Here is a 13,091-nt window from a genome sequence, read left to right as displayed (position 1 = left end):
GCTGTTTCGGTATACGGGGGATTTTTTTTAAATTTTAGATTTTGAAATTTTTTCGAAAGAGAATTTTAAATGTTTCGTTTTTATAAAGTTAGTTTTACTGAAATTTTTGTTGGGGAAAATTTGAAAAGCACTGTTCAAAAATTATGTCAAACATTTTGTTAATTAGGGAAACCCCATTATGTTGTATTTATGTAAAATCTATAGGCAAGTCTAGTACCATATTGTTATATATTATTGAAATTTTGTAATTTGTGCCAGCTATAGCACTTTAAATTTAATGCCCGTTGTGGGTATGGATTGATTTATATGGGATCCAACTATGATTAACGTTTGTTTACTTAAATTTTTTTTTAATTTGTATTTTGAAATAAGGGTGCAGTTAACATTCCTTTACTATAATGTTTATGATATTTTCTATCATTTCATACTTTAACTTAAGTCTTTTAAGAAAGTAATTTTGTAAAAATGGAGAAATTTTTGTGACTTTTTTTAAATCACGGAGTTGAACTAGTAGCCTTTTATTTTGTAAAAAGTAGCAGTATTTTTTGGGGCCTACGGGGTTTTGGTGCCCCAAAAGGGAGCATTTTTCCCCTGACTTGGCTAGGGTGCTTCCAATGTTATTATTTTAGTTTCCTCCGCCGACTTTTTTACCGGGTGACGCCCAAAACCCGGAAGTACAATCCCCCCGGGTTCACTTGTCTTCCTGCCTGGAGGGATTTCCCGGCGAGCTTTCGTCCCCTGGTTGTGCCGAAACCGCAAGCCCTGTTTTGTTATCCTCTGAATCACTCAGGGATGAAACACCTCCACCATGGGACCCAAATCGGAATAAAACGTTTTCCCGGGTTTAAAAAAAGGGGACATGATTAAGTTGTTTATATTTGTTTGTGCTAGTTAAAGTTCGCTTTTAAATTAAAGAAGGGACACGTCACTTTAAAATGAACTGTAAGATTTTTGTTCCGGAATCGAATTTTGATTTTTTTTTTTTTCTTAAATCATTTTTTTTTTCTTTTCACTATTCATTGTTAATATCTCTTATGTAAATAAATTTGTAAAATTGAAAAAGGGGGGTTTTGAATTGTTTTGATGTTTACTGCGCCGGACGGTTTTTCCGCAAAAGACTCTGGGTCAAATCTTTCATCGTTAAATTTTTTAACATCTGGGACCATTCTGAAAACTTTTTATTTTCGGGCAAAATATTCGCATGAAGGTTCGCTTTGCTTTTAACCCCTTTTTGAACAGTAAAGGAAATTTTTTTTTGACTACCAGTTCTTTTTGATAAGAGGACAAAAATCTCCCCTTTAAAGGAACGACCCCGTATCGTCGAACCTAAAACAATGTCTTTAATATGGGAAAAATATTGCTAATTTTTCAGGCATTGAAATTAGATACTGACATTTTGTCAAAAATTGCAACGGGCCTTATTTTTTTTGTATTGTAAATCAGGTTTTGCATCATCTTTTTGTAATTTTTGAGTTATTGAGGTAAATGCAGATTTCCCAAAAATCCTTTTTCCCCATTTTTTCGTATTTCATAATTTAAATTTTTTCCATGAAATTTTCATTAAATTCGTTCTAATAAGAAATTGTATTTTATAAATTTCAGAATTTTATGTTTTTTTCCCCAAACCACTAAAATGGGCCTAAAATTTGCATTTCAATTCCCGCCAAAGTAGTTAATTTCCGGCTTTCGTGAACCCCGGAAAAAAAACATTGTCATAGCCCAGGGGCCCTTTACCTGAATCCATAAAATTTTTGTATTTGGCGGGCCTTACCTTTTAAAAACTGGACTGTTTCCCTTTTGGCACACCATTTTCCGCTTTTTTGACGAACTATGTCTGAATTTTTTTTCTTGCTGAAATTTATCCCGATCGGGTAAGAATTTTTTTTTTAATTTTTGTACGATTTTTGTTACGTTTTTTTATTTGGTAAATTTTTGTTCTTTCTACAAAATTTTCTGTCCAAAGTTTCGGCATTTTTTTTTGGCCTTTTCGGGTAAAGGTAATTTATTAAATTTTTCAGTTTTTTGTAAATTTTTTAGAAAGGGGAATTTTAAAATGTTTCTTTTATAGATGAAAAATTGGGGGGGGTTTGTAACAGTATTTTTAAATTTCTTTTTTTCAAAAACTTATGTCAAACATTTTTGTTATTAGGAACCCATTACTGCATTGTTTTTTATGTATAAACTATATGGCAAGTCTAGTCTGTGTTGTAATATTTTATTGAAAATTTTTGAAATTGTGGGGCCGTCAAGCCTTATTAAGCCCGTTGATGGTCGGCTTTAGATATTTTGATGCCAACTACTTTTTAAGTTTGATTTATATTGTTTTTTGTTTTTTGGGTAAAAAATACTGCAGTTTTAAGTCCGTTTATAAGTTTCATTTACTTTTAAATCTTTTTAAACTTTAATTTAGCCCTTTTAAGTAAGTAATCTTTGTATTGGAATAATAATGGTTTTTAATCAGTGAGTTAAATTAGTACACTTTGTTTTTGTATAAGTAGCAGTATTATTTAGGGGACCTCGGGGTATGGTGTCCCCAAAAGGAGATTTTTATGCCCGGGACTTTTTGTTTTGCAGGTGTTTACCATATGTTTTATTTTTTGCTTTTTCCCGCCAGACGATTTTTCCGGTGATGCAAAACCCCGGAAGTACAATGCCCGAGGTTCCTTTGTTTTCCCGCCGGTGTGATACCCCCACCAGGCCTCCCAGGGTTTGTGCCGTAAACCGCAAAGACGAGTTTTTGTTATCCTCTGGTCATCGGGGATGCAATCCCTACCCCAAGGGACCAAACGGGAATCAATTTTTCCCGGGTTTTTAAGGGGAAAGAAATCATTTTTTGTTTGGCTCAAAAAGTTCAAATTTACTTAAAGACCTTTCACGTCAGTTTAAAATGGACTATAAGAACTTTTGTATCTAGAGATACTGAACTTTTTTTTTTTTCTAATAATAGTTTTTTTTTTTTTTTTTTTTTTCCCCATACATCTATTCATTGTAAATAATATTTTTTTGTAAATAAATTTGAAATTTTTAAAGGGGGGTTGTTTGTCTGTTTTTTCTTCGCCGGTAGGGCCTTTCCTTTTCCAATGGTGTCAGAATGGGATTGGCCCGACCAGACACAGTGGAATCGAACTTTATTAAACCCCCAAATTAAACGAAAAGCAATAAATTTTGTAAGACCTCTGTTTTGTTCTATTGTTTTACACATTTTAATTTTTTTATTCATTTTTCAGGGGCGGTTTAAACCTCGAAAAACAAGACAGTCCTGAACTTCACTACCATTTTAGTGGCACAGACTAATAAACATTTGTATCGACACTTGGATTTCTGGGGTAGTTCGTTCCTTTTTTTTTTCTTTTATTTATTTTTGTGTCACTCTATTTAACAACCATATATCTCTGCTGAGGTGCCGCCCTTGACAAGGAGAGTTAATACTCCCCTTTTTTGGGCGCCCCCCCCACTTCTCCCCAGTGACCCATGGGGATTGGTAATTTTAAAAACCCAGATAATTTATTTTTTTTTTTTTTGTGTGTTAGCAAGCTTGTTTCTTGCATTTACTTTTACCTATTTTTAATTTTTTAGTGACACGTTGTGTATACTTATACTTTTCTTGGATAAAGCCTTTGGTTTATTTTTTTTTTATTTTTACCTAAAGTGTTAACACCGTTACATTTGAAAGATTTTGATAAAAGGGAAAGGTTTGTTACAGCCTACTGTCACTGTACTTTTGATTGTTGCCTATGCAACCTTTATTGACCAAGTATGTGCGAACTTTGTGTATTTTTTTTTAGTGGGCTTTTTTGTGTATTTAAAAATGAGTATAGTATTTTTTTTGGCTTCAGTGGGAACTGAGGCCTTAGTGTAAACAGTGTAGTCTAGTATTCCTCACATTGTTTATTTAGTGCTCAGGTTGTTTTGTAGCTGTTTTTTACTGTAGGGTTTTTAGTGTTAACGTTGAATCAGACTAGTGTAGTAGAGTTAACGAAGGTAGGAAAGGATTTTGGTTTGAAGGAGAGGAGTTACGTAACTTTGTTAAGGAAGAGCAGGCCAGGGAACGGGGAAAGACAGAGTAATTTTGAGGCAGAGAAAAAGAAGAGTAGAAGCAGGAAGGGGAAGGTTAGGTTTTGAACAGTTGCAGAAAGAAAAGATGAATATGAAAAAGAAAGAGTTTAGAAGCAGAGAGATTAAGAGTAGAACAGAAAAAAGATTAGAAGCGAAGGGGAAAAATTAAATTGAAGTTAGGTTGCAGAAGGGAAAAAGATAGAATATGAACGACGTATAGCAGGGCTGGAAAGGAAAAGTTAGGTTAGAAAGTATTAAACTAGAAAATTGAAATGGAAAAAAGGGGAAGTTAATGTTGCTGAAGTTGAAACAGAGAAGGAAAGCAGAAAGTAGGAAATTTGAAAAAAAAAGCATAAGTTTAAAAACAGACTTAGAAAGATGAGTAAGAAAAAATAAAGGTTTTGAGTCTCCCTTTGATGAGAAAATTGATCCCCGGATCGTACTTTAATGTGACGAAAGTACGCTGTTGGCAGATTGGGGTAAAGAGTAGGTCACTTAATTTCCCTTCCTTCTAAAAAGGGCGGGAGAGAGGTTTTTGATAGACTTTCCTTTGGGGCTGGAAGGATTTTGAAAAAAATGAAAGCCGCTTTGCTACGTCAGTTCGAACTCACTGCGGGCTATAAGAAAAATTTAGAACTGAGGCCTCGGGATAAGAACCTTTTATGTTTTTTAGCCAGAATTTGAAATATTTGTGGTTGGCTTGATTGAGTAAGGAGGAGAAAAAGTACAAGGGGTTTAGATTTTTTACTTTGGGACCAATTTTTTTTGTATGTAATAGGACCTATCCAAATTTTAGTGTGAGGTTTGTTTTAAAACTAAGGTTTGGGGGAAGGCAGATTTGTTTGCAAAAACCAGGAGGTCCCCCAAAAAGTCGTGAATCGAACCAATAAGGACCGGGCTTAAAACCTTGTCCTAGAGACAGTCCATAGTCGTAATGTAGGCACTATAATAGAGGTAGTACAATGTTGCTAATAGAGGGAGAGGGTTTTTAACCCTTTGGTTTTGAAATGAATAATGTGGTCGTATAGGACTAGCTAAAATTTCGAGGGTGGAAAGTCGGTAATAGTGCTAATGCAGCACGAGTTAGAGGTAGAAGAAAAAAAAGGGAAGTATAAAAGGGGGAATAGAAATAGTAAGGAAAATAGAAATGAGGTAAGGGCCCTGCCGTCTTTTTGGGTAGAGGTAAAGGAAGAAAAAGGTAGAGATAGGGGTAAGAAGTAGGCAGAGAGTGGAAAAGCATTATAGAACTAAGTGTGTAGAGGATTAGGTAGCTTAGTGTAAGTACATGTCCTACAAAACCCGGGACTTGTATGGTAGGGTGCGCAGCGGGATACAGGTTGTACAGGTAAGTGAAACGGGAATTAAATAGAAGCAAGTCAGTTTTTTAAAAAAACAGTAGAGTAAGTACTTGAGGGGGAACATAGCTAGATAGCTAGAATAGGGATTGATTGTCCTATTTCAAGGGTACAGTGAGCGTTGGTTGTAGAAAAACCTCCAAAGATGTTATAATTTGGGAAATGTAGAGGGAGTGTGAAACCCCGTTTAGTAGTTTACTTCAGCAGTAGAGACTAGGGGGCAACCAAAATTAAGAAGCAAGTAAAGCTTTAAAATTCCCTCTCAATTTTGATGTATCTAGGAGGAATTCTTTGATAACAACAGAAAGAAGCATTGATTTGTGTAAAAGAGGCTGAGGAAGGTACGATTAAACAGTTGAGGAAAGGTTATTTGGTTGGGGAAAGGAATAGATTTTATATGGAGTTTCCCCCAGAATTTTGACAAAGTAACAGCGATTGACCTAAATGTCTTGAGAAACTGTGTGAAAATTGCCATGATTCTTACGCAGGCCATTTAGGATAAGGAAAAATAGTGGGGTATTAGGCGAAATTTTTCGGCCAGGGTAATGGCAAGGTTAAAAGGTTTTGTCATCATGTAGTATTTGCAACGTACTATAGCAAAGGGTAGAGTAAGTAAATTTCCCTTAGGAAAAAAGCCTTTTATTGATACTCCGTTTTTAAAAGAGTTGCTGCATACGTTGTCCGATCGAACCCCTAAACTGATAGGAAAAACGGTACATTTTGACTATGGTAGATTATGTACTGTACCGGAAGCCATAGCATACCTAGTATTGAAACTGAGAGGTGCAAGGCATTAGTAATTGTACAGTGATTAGGAGTGCCCGAGGAAATGTTACCGATTTTGGGCGCAGTTTTACGTCAGACCTTTGGGAAAGTTTGTAGGGGTTTTTGTCATAAGGCAGTTTCTACAACCCGACCCCTATTTTAACGGGTTTAGTGGAAGTTTAAAGGTGTTTGAAGCAAATGTTTGAAGGTAGTGTAGTGAGAGACCCGAATTGGGAAAGGTATTTGAAGCTTGTTTTTTGCTTACCCTGAAGTTCCGCAAAAGTTTGGGATTTTCTCCCTTTTAGTTACTTTTCGGCAGAACAAACCGTGGACCCATAACTGTGCTAAGAAGTTATGGGCTGGGAAACGGGAATTGAGGGTTAAAACCCTTCCAGTAGTTTTGGATTTGCAAGAAAATTGGGGGACGGTAAAATGCTCACAACATTAGCAAAAAGTAGTGCTGATCAAAAGTATACAATAGGAAGGCAGGATAGGGGGTTTAAAAGGAGGGAGAAGGTACTTGTATTTTTTACTACGAAACATAATAAGTTTTTGTTACATTGGGAAGGGGCCTTTTAGTAGTAGAGGTAGAAAAAAGACTAGATTACAGGAAAAATGTAGACGGAAAGTTGAAAAGTTTCATGCAAACATGCTGAAAAAAGTATGGAAAGGAAAGGTAGAGTAAGTCTTACCAATAAGGGTATTTTTTAAATAAGGTTGGGCAGCTATTTTCGAGGAGGATCGAGAGATTTTGACAGAAAGATCCAATGAAAGTAGTGATGAGTTTTCGATAGAGTGAAAAGGATTAGTTTTGTGTCCTTAAACAGGGGTACAGTGAGTACAAAGTGTAAAATTAAAAATAGGTTTCCGTAGAAGTAAACAGGAAGTAGTAATTGTTAACAATTTCTCAAAGGTATTACAGATTATATTTTGTATGCGTACTTCTAGTGATACTTTTTTTAAATTTATCCCCAAAAGTCGGCGCCATTGCGTTCCCCCTCACAGATTTACGAAAAAAGGGGCGCCAAATCTTGTGAGTGGGTGAAAGCAAGAAAAAGGCTTTCCAGACTTTGAAGGCTAGCTTAAGGGTCCGCCTATTTTGAAGTTTCCCCGATTTTTATCAGCTTTTATATTGAAGTAATGCTTCAGGTAGGTTTAGGCTCAGTATTACTTTAGGAAGTGTGGAGAAAAATTACCCGTGCGTAGCAGTAAAAAATTTTACCTTGGGGGCAAAAATACCGTGATACAGAAGGAGTGTTAGGGATATGGGCAGAGCTAAGTTTCCCCGGGATTTTTTCGGGAAAGACTTGGGTTTGGGGCGATCATCGCCGTCCTTATTTGAAAAAACGAACTTAGCAACTCCAGGCTGATGAATGGCATTGGCAATTTTCGCCCTAAGGTCGTTTAGAGCAATTCCTGGTAGAGAAAATGTAGGTGCGATTTTTTAGTAGAGTGTGCAGGGGCTATATTTTAGGTGTACGATAGTGACAGTTGGGGGTTTTCTTTTTTGGGTTTGCTATTTTTTAGTTTGTCATTTTGCTTTTAATTAAGAAAAATTTAAATTTTTTTTAAGGGGGGGCGGGTCACAAATTGCATGGGCCTTATTTTATATGTATTGTAAAAGCAGGTTTTTGCATCATCTTTTTGTAAATTTTTGGTTTTTGGGTAAATGTCAGATTTCACCATAAAAAACCTCTCAGTTTTCGTATTTCATAACTTTAAATTTTTCCAGAAATTTCATTAAATTTGTTCATAAAAAGAAAGTTGTTTTTATAAACTTCAGTAATTTAGTTTTATCCCCCAAAAAAATATAAGGGCCTCAAAATTTTCATTTCAATTCGCGAAATATTAACCGGGAATTAATCCCCTGAAAATGACAATTGTCATAGTCCACGGCTTACCCCGGGAAACCCATGAAAATTTTGTATTTTGGGGGGACTTTTCTTTAAATGACGCTGATATGCCTTGCGCCACCACCCCTTTCCCACTTTATAGCGAATTATGTTGAATTATTTTCTTGCTAGAAAAATTTTTGCTCGATCGAGGGAAGAAATTTTTTTTGTTTTAATTTTTTTATGTTTTTGCTTACGTTTTTATTGGTAAATTTTTTTTTCTTTTTACAAAATTTTTGTAACATTTACTTTTCGGCCATTTTGATTTTTTGGAGTTTTTTTTGGTTTTTTTGGTTATTCAGAAATTTTAAATTTTTTAATTTTTCCATTTTTTGGTAAAAAATTAATTTTTAAAAATTGAAAAAGGGTCTAAAATGTTTCAATTTTTTAAGATGTTTTAATTTTTTACTGAAAATTTTTAACATGATATTTTTAAAAAATACTTTGTTTTAAAAAATTAGTCAAAAATTTTGTTAATTTTGGAAACCCCTTACTGCATTTTATTGTTATTTAAATCTAATGGCAAGTTAAATACTGTGTATGTAAAATATTATTGTAAATTTTTAAATTTTGTGCCAGTTTATAGCCACTAATTTAAAGTCCGTTGTAGTGTACGGCTTAGATATTATATGCTGCCAATATAATAACGTTTGATTTAATTTTTAATTTTTTTAATTTTAGTTGTAAATAGTAACTGCAGTTTTCAGTCCGTTCTATAATGTTTTAATATCTTTCAAACTTTTTTTATACTTTAACTTTTGTCTTTTTAAATAAGTAAACTTTGTAAAAATGGAAGTAATAAATGACGATTTTAATCATGTGACGTTTGAACTAGTACACATATGTTTTTTTATAAGGCATTTATTTTGGGGGCCCGGGGATGGGGACCCAAAGGAGCTTTTATCCCGATTATTTTTTTTGCTAGGGGTTCCAATGTTTTTTTTTTAGCTTCTTCCCCAACGATTTTCCTGGGGATGTCTAAACCCCCAAATCAATGCCCCGGGGTTACTTTTCTTCACTCGCCTGGATGTGATATTCCCACGCAGAGCTTACTCCCATGGTTGCCGTTAAACCCCAAAGACGAGATTTTTGTTTTTCCCCTTTAAAATCAGCTCAGGGATGCAATCACCTACCCACCATGGGGCCAACGCGGAAAAACGTATTCACGGTTTTTTTAAGGGGCTGAATTAGAAAGCTACTTTTTTTTTGTCACTTTGGGCACATTACAAAAAGAACGGGGCACGTCAGATTAGAAGGCTATAAAGAACTTTTGAAGAATTCGAACTTTCTTTTTTTTCTTTAATCAGTTTTTTTTTTTTTTTTTTTTTTTTCTCCCTACATCTATTCATTGTAAATAATCTCTTTTGTAAAATAAATTTTTAAATATTTTAAAGGGGGTTATTTTTTTCTGAGGTTTCTGTCGCCCGGGACGGCCTTTCCTGCACCAATATTATGGGAAAACATAAGAATTAGTTAATTTAACTATTTTTTTCCATTCAAAATTGAAAAGCGTTTATAACGCGGTACCGGAGGTAAACCGCCTTAATTATAAAGGTATACCTCCGTGGAGTATTGGTCAAGAACGCAGAAAAAGTTCTATTGCCGCGGCGGCCCGGGGTCGATTCCCAGCTCGGGCATGTTTTGTTTTTTCTTCTTAATTTGGCCTTTAAAAGATAGTTTAGAAACAAAAACTTATGTTCTTATGTGAACAATATGACCAAACCTCAAAGAATAAAGAATATTAAGGAAGTCAGTGCCTTTAACCTAGAAAATTGCATGGACAATCAAAACAGTAATAACCAATACACGGTAAACAAATGGTTTAGCTGATAGCGACGGAATTGTTCATTTTAGACATATTACACGTACACCTTCACTAACGCGATAATGAATCTTCAAATAATGCCGTTCGTTTACATATAAAGAAATCAAAGTCCTGCTGCTGAAACATGTTTCAATAATATATAAGCCGCGCCATGAGAAAACCAACATAGTGGCTTTTTGACCAGCATGGATCCAGACTAGCAGTCTGGTCAGGATCCATGCTGTTCAATAATAGTTTCTCTAATTGCAATATGCTTTGAAAGCGAACAGCATGGATCCTGACCAGACTGCGCGGATGCGCAGGTTGGTCTAGATCCATGCTGGTCGCAAAGCCACTATGTTGGTTTTCTCATGGCGCGGCTCATATAAGATGTCCATTCTAAAATAACAACAGTAAGGGCTAAACTCAGTTATCATCGAACATTGAGGTGTTCATAGTACTAGTAAAAACTATAAAATTTAACTTTCTGGGAGGCATGCACGAGAACTACGAAATTAGTGCATTAAACTGCTTTTTTCTTCATTACAATTTCTTACAGTACATGTACTTTGATTAATAAAACTAACGTTTTACGTATGGTAACTTTTTGTTCAAAATTTGGGAACACTGGAAGGTTAAGCCTGTCAACATTGCAAAAATCAATAAACAAAAGCTATGTTCCTAGAGGTTGTATGAGAAAGGGATTTTTTATGATTCTATGATCTAATTATGCGGAACGTATATGTAAAGGCGGTTGTGTTATAATTTGAAAAGTTCAAAACTATTGTGAGAAAAAGTTAAGACCATTTAACGTGATTATTTTGCTACAGGATGTATTGCATGGGTTGATGAAATCTCGTTTTAAGGCAATACTCCGGTTCGAAGTGTCATAAAATGAACAAATGCTAACTCCAAATTCTATATAGGGAAGGTTTTAATAACATTTTATCTTCTTTAGGACAATTTCTTGATAAAAATATGTCTTGTCTGTTCGAATACGAATTTAATCAACAATTAATGTTCAATCCAGCTTAGTAAACACACATTGGACAATCTTTAAACTAATAAAATATTATAGAATCATCTTGGCACCCCAAATGGTCTATGTTTTATCGGAAACCCTAACGATACGACTGCAAAAATGCATTATAAAATCTCTAAAATGACTTAAGGATATACGAGCGGTTTTTTTTTCAGGACTTCCGCCATTTTGAAAAATGTTTCTTCGAATATTTCTTTTTTACAAATTTTTTACCAAAAATTAATGCTAAATTATTAAGATATAACTAATTATGTACCATTTAACCGAACAGATTCTACTTGTTGCGAAAAAAAATCACACTTATTTTTGACTGGCATTTGCCTAAAATTGATGTAAGATTTACAATGGGGTAGAGGTCGGTAAGTTGTTTTTTAAATAAATCTTTTAGATGCGAGGTGACCCCAACTTTTTCTTTCCATTTTGAAGCATATTTGTGTGTCATTAAAGCTGCAAAATATCTTAATATCTTAAGGGCAGATTTTTTTTTTTTTGTAGATTTAAATACGTTTTTTCCATTGAAAATAAAGTCGGTGTGGTAATTATGTCAGCATGTAAAAATGAAAGAGATTTGTTAGTGACATTTATGCTTATATAATACTGATATCGCACTGTGTTCATAGTAACCTGGAAGACCTGAAATCCCAATAACATTAAGTGGGATATTATGTTTTATAAAGTACCACCATTTTTAAAAATTTTACCGCATTTTAAAAAAGCTAATGCCCTATAAAATTAAAACGAGTTCGGTGACATGTACTTTTCTTTCTCTTGTTTGTCTTAGAAACTAATTTTCTTCAAGCTCAAAGAGTATGAAAAAAATCTTAACGTTAGAAAAAACGATCCAACATTCTTAAAGAAACTGGATCTGTAAACTACTTATACAAAATGGCGTAACATGCCTGAAATGGAACATTAACTGCAATGAATAACGGTTATACATTTGTAGTTTGTTCAAAACAACAAATATAAATTGAACAGTTCAAGTTTAATTTCAACGTCGCCACAGGACTGTAAACTACATGTAGACATGCTAATTTTGTTCTGCTTGGAGACAGAAAGTCAGGCTTTGGAACAAAATGAAGCATGTAATTGCTTTTTCTTGTTTCATTGACATTTACTGAATGAAAGAGTGTAAAAGGGTTTAAAACCAAACATGCAGCGTGCCTCAAAACGGTCAAGTTATAACCTCTTTATTAAATGTGTTTGAAAAACCCATGAAATGAAGTAAACATTTCAAAATTGAGGGGCAGTTTTAAACACAGCATAACATGAACCTGATGAGTGAGGGTCCTGCATTAAATATGCAGTTAGAAGAAGATAACATAATTCTATGCCCCCAAGGTGCGCACTGTCCGTCCGTCCATGTGTGCGTGTGTGTCAATTCTTATCCGGTCATAGGGGGATTTAAAAATTGTTTGACACAAATGTTAACTGTATTGAGGTTTGTCGCGCTTATGACCCGGGTCTCACAGGCAAAGGTCAAGGTCACAAAATCATGTGTGACCTATTTCATGTCCGGTCCATATCTTTTTGGCACATGAAGGGATTTTGAAATACGTTTGCACAAATGTTTATCTAATCCAAACGATGTGTAGTATCAATGACCCGGATCTCTTGGGTCAAGGTCAATGTCACAATTTTACAGACAACTGTAGCAGTTTTTGGGCTGTCATTAATAGTGACAGTCCTGTTTTTATAAATATCACACTATAAAGTAAACTGCAACAAAATACACCGTGCTTTGAAAAGAGTCATGGCAATTTAAAGACTGATAAAATAGCGAATCATAACTGAAAATTACAATTTCTTGAAATATTGATACTTCGTACATGTGAATTTTATCTGTTCTTTACAGTAGGTTCCTTTTTCATTATTTAGTTCACCATTTACTAGGGAATAATCGGATAGTGCTTTTTCGTTTCTTGCTTTGCATATATAGTATGGCGATTAATCACGAGGAATATGGGATTTAGCAATCTCTTAATATTTTTATGCTTCCGTATTCCAATCATAGCTTCATTGAATGAAAAATGAATTTCCATATTTCATCGTCATTCATTCCGTCAGCTTTTTATACAAATAGATAGTTAGGTATAATTCTACAAGATTAGATAGGTCAATAGAATGAACTTAAAGGATTTGACTGGCTATCTTTCAACATGATTTGGAGCGGTGCG

This window comes from Mercenaria mercenaria, chromosome 3 (genome assembly GCF_021730395.1).
Source record: "Mercenaria mercenaria strain notata chromosome 3, MADL_Memer_1, whole genome shotgun sequence".
NCBI classification, from domain to species: Eukaryota; Metazoa; Mollusca; class Bivalvia; order Venerida; family Veneridae; genus Mercenaria; species Mercenaria mercenaria.
The sequence above is the reverse complement of the archived record's forward strand: the minus strand, read 5'-3'. Positions refer to the sequence as shown.